General features: G+C 40.0%; 1 protein-coding gene across 1 annotated transcript in view; it reads right to left on the bottom strand.

Annotated features, from left to right (window-relative positions):
- Positions 1-7186, bottom strand: part of HMGCS1 (3-hydroxy-3-methylglutaryl-CoA synthase 1) — a 36092-nt gene extending 28906 nt beyond the window's left edge. Inside the window, exon 1 of the mRNA XM_070587652.1 lies at positions 7073-7186. The gene's annotated coding sequence lies outside the window, so the exon portion shown is untranslated. The remainder of the gene's footprint in view (positions 1-7072) is intronic.
- Positions 7187-13456: the final 6270 nt, after the last annotated feature.

Here is a 13456-nt window from a genome sequence, read left to right as displayed (position 1 = left end):
TTTCAGGTAAAAAGACTGTTGATGGAGCAGGCTGCAACATTTTCTCTGTACATTGGGAGGGAAAGGAATGAGTTCAATGGAATATCCTTCCCCCACTGTGACCCTGAGAGTAATCTACTACTCATTTGTCAACACTTGTAATGAGAGTTTACTATCTACCATTTTCCAGAGATTCTAAGTGTCTTATATACCTTTTCCCTCCAGTCAACCCCACTGGGTAAACCCCAATTTAAAATGAGGACACTGAGACTCAGAGAGGTTAAGTAACTTGTTCCAAGTTAGTCAATCACAAAGAAGCAAAACTGAGATTCAAACCCAGGTCTTCTGATGTTATAGCCCATGTTCCTTCCACTGTTTCTCTCTATAAAAACACAGTTGTGCTCAAAGATAAGGTGGACTGGGGTGGGGTGGTAGATGTCAAATAAGAGAGGGTAGTTTTCTTCTCCTGAGAGGCCTTAGAGGATAGCACCTATTGCCCTGAGGAGTCTTATCACAGAACAGTTCTGATGCTTGGCTCGTGGGCTCAGCAGACTTCTTGTATCAGCTTGCTAAGAACAGTCCATCTCTGAGGGGTGCGCTACATTAACCAAGTTTATGATGTATAAGATCAGAATGTCAGTTTACTATTTGTAGTACAAGAGGGGCCACAACCCTCAAAGTCTACGTGACTCACCCTCCAGGTTAACCTACACGGGAAACCAAGTCATCCTCGGAACACTGATTGGTAAAGATGGAATTGGGAGGAAAGTTAGAAACACGGCTCTTTCAAGCTATCGGGTTAAGATGACATAACATATCCATTTCTCAATAAGATAGTCTTCCCAGTCGGAGTGGAGATATGCCAAGGTCATAAAGCTGCTGATTGCCTTCACTCATGCCACTTTAAGACTGGCTTTGCTAGTAAGACTAGAACACTTGAAATCCACTGCTACGCTCTCTTCTTCTGTGGACTGTCCTTAGTTGGACACTGTTTGCATTTGTATCTGTGACTCCCCTTTTTTCAGAGTCCATGGCTAACCATCTCCACTTCCAGCTGTGACTTCTCTAAACAAGTCACAATCAATCAGTACAATCAATCAGGGTAAAGTCTAGTCTTAACTGCCTGAGTGACATTTGGTTTCTTGAAAGTGAATTTTTCTATCTCTACTCCAATATATGTCAATTTTTTACAGCTTATTCCTCAGCAGATGATCTCATTTCCAGGTCCTTGGGGGACACCTCACAGTAGAGCCCACCTACCGAAAGCACATACTGCCCTCACTTGCCTCACAGTAGTGTATGGAACGAATGTATTAGGACGGTATCCAGCCCCGACACAGCCGAATTATGCAATGTGGTTACAAGTGAGTCACCCTACATTTGGAGCCCACAGGCGGGCATGAACATTGAGGCTCAAAGTTGAGAAATAAAGAAGCACTGGATACCTTACATTCTAAGAGCAATACTAGGGCCAGGTACATTCCTTCAAAGGACTTTTGAATTGTTGAAAGAAAAACCTTTCTATGATCAACTACCACCTGCTCTACCTCCACAACCTGAAAGAATATGGGATGGTGAGGATAGGAAGAGAGGTCAAGAGGCAACAGCCCCAGGAGGAGTGCAGTATTCTAAGGAGAGGGCAATTTGTTCCTGCCCTGTGGAGAAGTGTGGTTCTTCCTCTGTTCCCCCCAGGTTAAAACAAGGTTTGGGGTTGTTGACAGGAAGGGGAGACTGATATTTCTCTCTCCCACTGGCTGATTGCTGAATGCAGGGCCCTCTGCTGCCTTAGGAGCACTGTAGGGCGTGGAGAGAGAATTTTTAGAAGAGCTTTACATACATCCCCCAGGGGAGAGGAGGTGAGCGTGTAAACATAGAAATTGGTGCCTGCTTTTTGGGCTGTAGATTTTTGAAAGGAAACTTGTTGGAATGGTCTCATGAAGGTAAGGGTAGACTGTAGTCCATTTTTCCAGTGCCTGGGAAGAAGATGGGGGAATACCCCTATCCTAGGAGACCATAACACTAAGAGAGTAATAAAGAGAACCTCAGTGCTTGCCATGGCTCCATATAAAGGTGCTCATAGTACAGGAGGAGCAAGAACTGTATGGCTGCCGCCTATAGACCTTGCTGTGGTTTTACCCCACCACCCCCATGGCTTTGTTTAGCTTTTGTCTTCAGGCTTATTTCCTCACCTCACAAAATGGTTGTAACAGGTCTAAGCATCATGTCCTCACATAATATCCAAAGGTTGGAAGAGGGCAAAAGGGCATCCTTCTCTAAATCACTTTGGAAGAGCAAAGACAACTTTTCTGAAGCTCCCCAGGGACTTCCTCTCATATGTCATTGGGCAGAATTGCACCACATGCCCATTCCTAAGTCAATTATTGTGGGGAAATACAATGATCATAATTAGCTTGAGCCTTCCATAAAAGAAATTCTGGATTCTCTTCACAAGGAAGATGAAGCAAAGGGCTGAAGGAGAGGCAGAAACTATGTCTGCCATGTGGAGGAATCCCCAGCTGTGAGCTGGTCCACTTGAGTAGCTTCCTTCCTATGGGTGGGTATGGGTACCTGGGGGCTGCATGGAGGTTTAACAATTACAAGACTCTTCCTGCCAGGCTTGGGGTTTTATGACAATATACTCTCTCTAAGCCCTAATTGGTTGCTGGTTGATTTGCTTTGTAGATTCCATTTATTGGTGTGTTAGTCAATACAGTTGGTTGTAAAGAACAGAAACCAACACAAACTAGCTTAATCAATTGGTTCACATAATGAAAAATCCAGGAGGTTTGTTTTGTTTCGAGGATAATTGGATCCAAGACGACAGTTGATGTCTTTTACTATTATTGTGCTCTCCATCTTTCAGGAATGATTTCCTCAGTGTTGGCATTTTTCTCAGAAGAGCTCCCTTCTTGCTCAAGATTCCCATCCTACAAGGTTGCCAGTCAGGAACAAGACAGGCAAAGTTACTGTCCTCATAGAGCTTACTGTCTAGTGTGGTAGTCTAAGGAAAAAACGCATTCCTGTGTGTCCCCTCTACTCTCAATACTGTACTGCAACACTACTTCACTTCTGACACCAGATGTGAGTTTTCTACACAGCAAGCAATTCTTCAACACTGGCTGGGGGTTCTACAATTTAATTCTGACACCATCTACCTGGAAATAGTGTCAGATCCCACAGGTTAAGGGCCCAGTCCGACAAGACTGCCCCCCATCTAACCCACTTTAGACACCATCACAAGTCTAGTTTGTTACCGATGTTTCAGACCCACCAGCTGTAAATTGGAGATTCCCATGACCCCCTCCCTCCTCAGCTTCAATTAATTTGCTATAGCAGCTCACAGAACTCCGGGAAACAGTTTACCTACTAGATTTCTGGCTTATTACAAAGGATAGCAAAGGATATAAACCAACAAACAGATGAAGAGATACATAGGGCAAGGTCCAGAAGGGTCTCAAGTACAGGAGCATCAGTTCTTGTGGAGTTTCGGGTATGCCACCCTCCCAGCATATGGGTACCTTCTTCTTCACCAACCCGGAAGTTCTCCAAACCCTTCGTTTCTTAGGCATGGTTGATTGAATCACTGGCCATTGGGTAATTGGATTCAATCTCCAGCCCCTCTTCCCTCCCTGGAGGTTAGGGGCATGGCAGGGGGAGGGGGCGGGTGAGACTTAAAGTTCCAACCTTCTAATTACATGGTTGGTTCCCCTGGCAACCAGCCTCTATCCTTAAGTGCTTTCCAAAAGTCACTTTGTTAACATAAACTCAGGTGTGGTTGAAAGGGGTTTGTTATAAATCACAAAAGACCCCAAAGGAAGGTGACCTTGCCTAAAATAATCTACTCTGCTAGAAACTTCCTTTTTCCCACCCCCTTCTGCCTATAAAAGCCTTCCATTTGGTACAGCTCCTTGGAGTTCCTTCCTATTTGCTAGAAGGGATGCTACCCAGTTCATGACTTGTTGAATAAAGCCAATTAGATCTCCAAATTTACTCAGCTGGATTTTGTTTTTTAACAGTTAGAATATGATTGGCTAGGAGGAGGATGGCGATACATGAGGTGGTTAGGAAAACATTCATTTCTAGTGACAGTTGAGCTGAGAAATCAATGAGAAGGAGCCAACTATATGGGCTCTGGGTGTTGCAAAAAGAGGAAGAGCAAGTACAAAGGTTCTGAGACAGAAATAACTTCACCTGTTTGAAGAACAGATGAAAGGCAGGCATGACTGAGCCGAGTTTTAAAGAACTAACAGGAGTTAGCCAGACTTGGAGATAGAGGGGTGGGGATGATGGTAATTTATTTAAGGCAAAAAGAAGAGTAGCAGTATGGGGACCATAACTGTAACCACAAAAGAGACACTTATCTTAAAAGTAACAATAGACCATGAGAATGAGGGAAAATGTGGAAGTTATGGTCAGTAGCATAGAAATTTTCTCACATGCTGGGTTTTTCCTCTGTTCCCGCCTGGGCAAAAGAAGTGAGTTCCATGGTCTGTGATTCTAGGAGTTTCCTGCTAATTACTTGAAAATGTTTTAATACTAGTTACCATTTATTGAATGTCTACTGTTTTCTAGGCATTGTAATAGGCATCCTAGGTATGTTATCCTACCCACCAACCTACAAGTAGATATTATTCTCAATTTATAAGTGAAGAATTGAGCTGCAGAGAGTTTAAGTAATTTGCCCACAATAAATGGCAAAGTTGAGATTCAAATCCATGTTTTCTGTGCCAAAACTCATGCTCTCTCCACTATTCTATGTACCCAAAAGAAGCACAGTTTTGTCTAGGGATGGAGTGGGTGTCAGACATTGGAAAGAGACGGATGGTGGGTAGCTTCTACAGAGAGGCCACACAGGACAGTACTCATTTCTTTGAGGAACTAAACATGCTCAAGGGTTTGGCACTTGGCCTGGTGGGCTCCGAAGCCCGCTTTTAGTAAAAGGCTCAGAAGTAAACTCACATCAACCAAGTTTATGACGCGTGTTATAATCAGAATGCCAGTTTCAAATATGGCTGCCTGGAAAAGCGCAAATAAAATATGTAGTCAATAATATGAAATGTCAGTTCACAAACAAGTTAAAAAAAGACACTTTTTTGAAAATATCTTTGGTGTGTGAAGGTATGCCCCGTGCAGCATTAATGCCTTCTTTATGTGGGAAAAGAAGAGGGAGCTAACTCTCATGGCTTCCAGCCTAGCGAACGAAATGCTACTATGCAAAAATTGTTTTAAAATACTAATTGTTTATGTTCCGTTATAACCTTACTCTCAAAAATGAGAGTCCCAGATTGGAGCAAATGTTAAGATAAAGAATAATTAAGGGGCATTATGCCCAGAACATTTATCAACACTGTTACTGAAGCAGAATGCTTGAGAAAAAGACCAGAAGAAAAAAAATGAAAGTTTGGTTGCTGTTTTTGAATATTGGCTTGAAACTCAGTTTCTGAACTGAGAAAAGGATGCTAAATCACTGTACCCACATACTGAATACTTACACTTTAAAAAGTCATGTAAATATGTGATTTCATGAACATGAGAACTTTCATCTTTCTTGGTTTAGGTATTTCTTACTTGATTCTCCTAATTGGAATGAAGATAAACATTTTTTGCTGCACTAACTTTTTGTTTTGTAGACTTTAATTATTTAAAAGGAGAACTTTGTGTCTCATCTCTCTTGTTGTAATAAGGGTACAGAATACAAAATTGTAGGTTTAGGCATGACCTTTTGTTGTGTGTGTGTGAGGAAGATTGGCCCTGAGCTAACATCCGTGCCAATCTTTCTCTATTTTATGTGGGATGCCACCACAGTGTGGGCTGAAGAGCAGTGCTAGGTCTGTGCCTGGGATCAGGGCCCACAAACTCTGGGCCTCCAAAGTGGATCCGTGAACTTAACCACTATGCCACCAGGCTGCCCCCCAGGCATGACCTATTTTAATCCATGCAAACATTTGGTTATTTGCACTCATGTCAAAAATAGTTGGAGTGCACATTTGTCATGTTTTTCTTCTTCACTTCTTAGCACATGAACCTCTTTCCTATATTTAGGGACTTCTGCATGAATGTTTCTTGATGTCTTTCTCCCACAGTCAGAAGATGAGAACAGCAGATAATCACTTTCCCAGATCACCTGTTAGAGAACGTAAATGACCTGCATTCAACCTGTCAGCTGCCTCCACCTGGGACTTTAAATCTGAAGCTAATGTTGCAAAGAAGCAAGACAAGTGGACAGTCCTTTCTGACAGTGGCTGCTGTGACTGAACTTCCATTTCCCAGGGGCAAAAGCCAAAAGGGTGTTCAGAATCAGTGATTCAAGCCACTGCCCTCCATGTGTTCAACAGGGGCAACAAGCCCTTCCTGACTGGCATGATTATGGTTAGCCTCCCTTTATTTTTGCCCATTTTCCAATCCTAATTTTTCAGCCTTCCCTGAAATTCTCCAAGATGCCCAATATCATTTCAATAAATCCCTTTTTGGTTTAAACCAGCCAGAAATGGTGTCTGATAAAATGGCTAACTTTCTATAGTTGCAACTTGCTGGATTTATTGTACTTAATTTTATATTTAAAAAAAAAAACAAACCTCTGAAGTTATTTGATCTTCATATTGGTATTGGGAGATTATAAACATGGGACTTTAATGGATATGTGTTATAAGCCAACTGTGCCAATGTCTTTTTTTAATTGGTCCTTGTGAAACCCAGAAAAATAACATAAAAATGGCATAGACCTTGGTGAGGTTGGGTGGAGGCATGTGGAGGGCATGACTATATAATCCTACTGGCCTCTCCATACTTACTTACTCCCGGCTCCTGTGGGAGGAAAGAGTGACTTACCTAATTATAGGCTTTGGGAGAAAGCACCAGATATGTGTGGCACAGCTCCTCCTCTGTCCCTGTTGGGAGCAGTCAGCCTGCAGAGAACAGGTGCTTTCCTTTGCGCTCTACCATGTGGTAAGTTGCAGCGTCAGCCTGGCCCTTCTGAAATAGGCCTGCCCTGGTCTATCACTGCTGACACCTGGGAGGGTGAGTCTCTGATTCTGGGGTGCAGTGTTAGGAAGCCCACAGATACTGATACCGAACCTGAAGTGAGTTCACTCACCTTTTGTGCAGCAAGCCAATCTCCAACACAGGATGTAGTGGTGGAAGAAAGTAGGAATTTTATTATTGCACAGCACTGAGCAAGGAGAGAGGGCAGCTAACACTGAAATCCCAAATTCCCCAAAAAGCTAAAAGGAAGGGTTTTTATTTGAGGTTTTAGGTTGGGGAGGGGAGCATATGGCCTTGCTGGACAGAGCTTTCCCACCAGCCTGTCTTTGGCCTTGAGACTACTTGCAGAGAGGAGGGAGCCTGTGACCTTGCTGGTCAGCAGCTTTCCCACCAGCCTGTATCTCTTTGCGGGGAGGACATAGTGAACCCAAGTGCTTGTCCTTGGTGGTGTCTGTCTCCATGGAGGATATCAGATTCGGGAGGCAGGAAGGCAGGGAGTAAGCAGGGAATGAGTGTTTTGGTTTTAACCCCATATATGCTGGGTTTAATGTAGGGAAACTGATATGAGGGTCAGTATCAATTCCCCCTATTTTATGTCCATCTTGAGGGATTTGGGGTGGCAACTGATCCATCTACTTCCTGCTGAAATGGGGCATAGGTTGTTTCATCTCACTGAACCAGTCTTTTAATAAGGCAGTGATGCTGGTGGGCTCCCAAAGTTAGGCCTGTATCATGTAAGTAACCAGGTGTTTAATAAGAAGTATTTTTTAGAGAAACAAAAAGAGAAAAACAAGGTTAATGGTTGGAGCAAATTATAAACCAGTTTCTAAGCCCAGGGGGCAGCAAATCAAGATTCCTAAAGTCAGGGTTGAAGCATCTTTTGCAGTTTGAAAGGTTTCTGATGGTGCCATCGGTCACTCAGGTCACTTCTTGAGAGGCTTACACAGCAGTGGACGTGAATCTCTCTTAGGTTTAGACTGAGTCCTCCAGCTTCAGTTTGCAAGTCTTTAAGAAAAAGGGCAGATTTCGTTTTCAATGACTCCAAATGAAAATGATGGGAAAACAACCCTGAAAATATTAGTTCGGAGGTTTGTAGCCAGATATTTCAGGAGACTAAAAGAATTCAGGATCCAGTCCAGTTAACAGATGTAACAAAAATCTTAAAGATGATTGACAAAACCAAAATTTAATATCCATAAATGTGTATTATAGTTTCTATTGAAACATAATCTTTTTCTCTAAAATCACCCTCAATTTCACTAGACATAGCCAAATTAAGACTAACTGGTTTGCAAAATATGTCTAGTTTTAAATAAATTTGGCATAATTATTTACATAAGTATAGCAAGAATAGTAATTGATTATATAGGCTCTTTTAAATCTGCTTTGCTGGAACCTCATAAGGAATCTCAGTTGAATTTTAAAGGCCTCTCAAGGAAAGCCAAGCAAAGGATCTGTCATCAGATTCCACCTGCAGTACTTACAGATTTGGGTGAATCCCTCTCTTCGTGAGGTTCCCCAAAATATTGAGTTTCCTTGTACCTGCCAAAGGCAGTGACATTCTTTGCTCAACCTTACCAGGTCACTGAACCCATAAGCAAGGTACCAGGCCAATATTTCCAAGTGGCTTTATTCCAGAATGTCAACCTTTCTTCCTCAAAAGTTGTCTTGTTATATCCAAGCCCATATGTTTTTTTCAAATATGATATTCCAGTCAAAGCCTTGGTAATATAACCAGTGTTTCCAATCGTGTCCTGTTATAAGAAGAACAGATTCTTACTGAACTTATGCAAACAACCATATTGCCATGAGAATAAGAATACTTACTCATCAGGAGTTTTTACATTTTGGAGGGCTCAGATAGGGAGAAAAAGATAAATGTTTCAATTTTGTTTACAAATTGCTATAAGTCACAGGTTTTTAAGAGAAAAAGGTTTCCTTAAATCTGAAAAAAACAAAACATAAAAAATCAGCAATATCTTAAGTAAAAAGCCATAAAAATTATAATCATCCCTATTGGTTTATTTAGTACTGTGTAATTGGTTCTTGATCTTAATCTTGGTAGCAGTCTGTGAGGTCATCAGTTTCTCTGTTAGAGTTCTGTAATTTTTACCCAGTTTAGTTTTATAATCTCAGAGTTTATTAGAAACCTGTGTTCTAGAGTGTTAGAGTCCTTTCTATGAATTTCTCCGAAGATGAAACACATTTGCAAAAACATCAAACAACTGTCGTAAATAACAAAACATTTAAAAAGTGGCAATTTACAAAGACATTTGACCATCTCTGTGATGTACATTTTGAGATAATAATGAGAATCATGGCTGACAATCAGAACAGATCAGAATTCTAGATAATCTTTAAAATACTTGTATTAATAACACTCATTCACATAATACCATTTAAGAAAGTTTATTATTACTTATTTGACAACACTTCCCATATAGTCTAACAAGCCTAATTAGTTTAGCATTTTTTCTTAGAGGAAGAGAGCAAATCCCTCTGAGAAGTCTCAGGGGCCCTCTGAAAATCCCCAGAGAAACTTTTTCTCCTTCTCCAGGTCGAAAGAAAGCTTTTATTCAGGACTTGAATGTTTGTGTGTGGGGGGAAGCTTGTCAAAAATATTAAAAGCTTTAAAACATTTATTCAGATAGGAAACCAGTTTCACTGTGAAACCATGTTCAGGTACCTATTCGAAGTGACAACAGAAACAGTCAAGGGGAAACAGTTAAAATAGTAAAAAAAAAAAAAAGCCTTTTTATAATCTTTTTATCAAGAGCAGATTAAAAGTTTAGGAAAATTATCTTTGAAGAAGGAGGAAACCAAGTTTTAGTTTAGTGCCAGTTTATTTTTGACATATAAATTTATTTACTTAATTGGATTTACTTTAATCTTAGCCAACTTGACCATATATAAAACTCTTTAGGGCTTTATATTTACAAATATTTAGTTATTTTTTTTTACATTCAGAATTTGTCCCAGTACTTTAGGACAAAGTTATCTTTCTCAACTCAAGAAACAAAAATATTTTTATTCTTTCTATCTTTTTACTGAAAACATATATTTTACTTTCCTTGTATACAGATCTTTTAGAAATATATGTTTTTTCATAGAAAATTCCTCAGCATACATACGTTTATCAATAAACCTAAGCATTTTTCAGTTTCTTTGATGTAAGAAACCAAAGGCAGACAAATATATGCTTAGTAGTTAACCTTTAATATTTTATCTGATGTGGAAATGACCTAGACACTCAATAAACTGTTATTATTTAACTTACCTTAATAAAGCTCAAAGTTTAAGTTTCCAAAAAGATTTTGGAAGCTGTTTTTTAAGTATGCAGACTATGAAACATAATTATTGTACTCAAAACTCTTATGCACTTTTAATAATTATGTTTAAATTACTCTTAAAAACTTTATGTGACATTAAAGTAGTGAACCATTATTTTAAGTCATTTTAAGTACATATGTCATGATACATATAATTATTGTTAAAAAGTTGTTCCAAAATGTTTATCTTTTTACATTTATTTAGTTTACTTGTCTTTAGCAATTATATTTAGATCATCTACAAAAACCTCACAAGACATTAAACAAAATCAGCTGTTATACTGAGTTATCAGTTTTGCTGATAAATTTTGTAGCAGAGATGACACGATAACCAGTAAACCCAGGCTGTGTGTCTGCATCATATCCAACGCTGATAACTTTGAGGACATGTCTATTTTAAATTAAACCAGCAAACTGAAACAGGCTTTCATTCATCAAAGATCATTTTATATCATGTTAAATAACTTTGTCTCTTAGAAGTTTTTGCATATTAATTGAAGACTGAATTTCATTGAGAGATTTTGAATCCTCTCTTTTCTGAAACGGGTTTCTCAGAATGGCCGTTACCATTCCAAATTATTTCAAAAGCTTATTTATTTTCATTTGTTCAATTTTAGATCAGGAATTTTGGGGGAGCTGAAGTGAAGTTCAGCTTGCTGGGAAGCTCAGCAAGATTTGGGTCTGGCTGCTGGCATGTTTAATTATTTAATTATTTTCTCTTAAAGAGGCAGTAAAGTATTTCTGATTTTATTTAGAAGGCTCAAAAGATTAAAACAGGTTTTCCGTTGTTGTAGCTGGCTTTTTCAATTGCATACATCAGTTTGGGTGAACTGAAATTGGCCCATTTAAGTGTGTTAATTTTTACAAAACTTTATCCTAGTTTTACTAACTCTTATGCTTTTAATTATAACTTACATTAGAATTCCATTAACAAGCTTTGGTATTACTATATTGTGTAGGGGAAACATTTCCAGTTAGACATAACATTTATTCCCAAAGCAAACATTCAGGCAAAGTTGAGCACATGGCCTTCATATAATATTAGCTTAAACTCTTTAATCTTTATAGTCTTGTTAACCTTAGTAGTCTAACTGTTGCCCCAAACAATTGGTGGTCAGGTTTCTTATTCTGATTTCTGCCTCCTGATCTTTTAAATTTTTTCAAACTGGGGTAAATAGAACAGGTTTGTCTGATGTCCTTTAATGTTGGGGAGCTAATAGGGGATCCCTTTAGCCCATCCAAACTTAGGCAGTGTTTTATTAAAATTTTTGTTTTAACTTTATTCATGTCTGTTCCATTTATCCCATTTTTCTTTTCAATAACTAGCTAAAGATTTTTATCCCATTGGGGTGAGTCCTGTGACTCATCCTTTTCTAATTTCTTTTTGTTAATGTTTTCATTAGCATCTGTAAGACCACAGGAAGAAACTGACACCCCAAGTTTGCTTAAGTTCTTAAGACTAGTCATTATAGTTTCCTTTTAATTTGGTCTTTTTTAGGTACCAATAAAACAGCTGTTTATTATAAGAGCTATCTAAAAAGTTTCCCAACTTGAGGATCCATCATTTGGCCATTTTTTTTTTCTCTCCGGAGTCTAAAGAATATTGTGGCCATGTGGTGTTAGAAAAGAAAATCATCCCCATTTAGACATTGGCTTATAGCTATAGGTCAACCATCAGCCAAAGTTTTTCCCAAGGGGCTCTTAGGTGGAATAGATGGGGCACCTCCCATGTTAACACTTTTAAAAGGAAAGACAAACAGACAAACAATAACAAATACCAAACAAGCACGCTTTCCCAAAAGCTCTCAGCCACAAACAGAAACCAAAAACCAAAATCAAATCCCCAAGCCAGAGTGCTTCCAGTCCCAGCTCAGTCCGTGTCCTGCACTCGGGGGGCGCCCAACAAATGAAGATATGCTACGCAGATCTTCCCAAATGAGCGAGGACAAGGGGCCTCGGTTGTGCACACCCAGGGGACTTACCAAAATCTGGCCAGGGCATCGCAACTTCAAAACAAAGGGAGCCCAGAGGACTGCTGGATACCCATTATTTCCAGCCGGTCTTGTTGGAAAAGGTTAACACAAAGACAAAGACGAAAACTACCAGCTACTTACAAGAGACGTCTTCCTAAGTCATAAACCTAGTTTCTTCCACCACCAAAGCAAAAGCGCTGTGGGCCAATGACGTCTGGTCAGCAGCCAGTCACTTGGGGCTGTCCCTGAGACAAGGGGCTCAGGCAGCTGTAGGACAGCTTCTAAGAGAGGCCTGTAGCCAGAGGCCAGTGTGCCACAGGCAAGACGTCCACCTGGGACATTGTCCCATCTGGGACGCCAAATTGATACTGAACCTGAAGTGAGTTCACTCACCCGTTGTGCAACAAGGCAATCTCCAACACTGGGTGTGATGGAAGAAAGTAGGAATTTTATTATTGCATGGAGCTGAGCAAAGAGAGAGTGCAGCTAACGCTGAAATCCGAAAACCTAAAAGGAAGAGTTTTTATTTGGGGTTTTAGGTAGGGGAGGGGGAGCACATGGCCTTGCTGGTCGGAGCTTTCCCACCAGCTTTCCCACCAGGTGCTTGTCCTTGGTGGTGTCTGTCTCCATAGAGGATAGTGAATTCTGGAGGCAGGAAGGCAGGGAGTAAGCAGGGAATGAGTGTTTTGGTTTTAACCCCATATATGCTGGGTTTAATGTAGGGAAACTGATATGAGGGTCGGTATCAATACCATACACCTAGACCACGTCCTTTACCTTGGCTTTCATCAAAGGCAATACTTAAATCTCAACCCCTAGCTGTTTCAGAACTTGACAGAAGAAGACAGCTTTTTATTTAAGCCCCCCTCAGACTCTAACAGATTTATACAAATGATTCCATGTGTACTTTCAGAGTAAAATTTTAGAAGTTTAATATTTGTCTGTTTTGCTATTCTTTTTTTCTTCTATACCAGTCTGGATCCAATCAGGAAAGAGAAAATGCACAGTAATTTAAACAGGAAAATTTAATTTAATTAATTAATTTATTTATTTTGAGGAAGATTAGCCCTGAGCTAACATCTGCCAGTCCTCCTCTTTTTGCTGAGGAAGCCTGGCCCTGAGTTAACATCGTGCCCATCTTCCTCTACTTTATATGTGGGATGCCTACCACAGCATGGCGTGCCAAGCAGTGCC

Source organism: Equus przewalskii, chromosome 20, assembly GCF_037783145.1.
Source record: "Equus przewalskii isolate Varuska chromosome 20, EquPr2, whole genome shotgun sequence".
Lineage (NCBI taxonomy): Eukaryota > Metazoa > Chordata > Mammalia > Perissodactyla > Equidae > Equus > Equus przewalskii.
The sequence above is the reverse complement of the archived record's forward strand: the minus strand, read 5'-3'. Positions and strand labels throughout refer to the sequence as shown.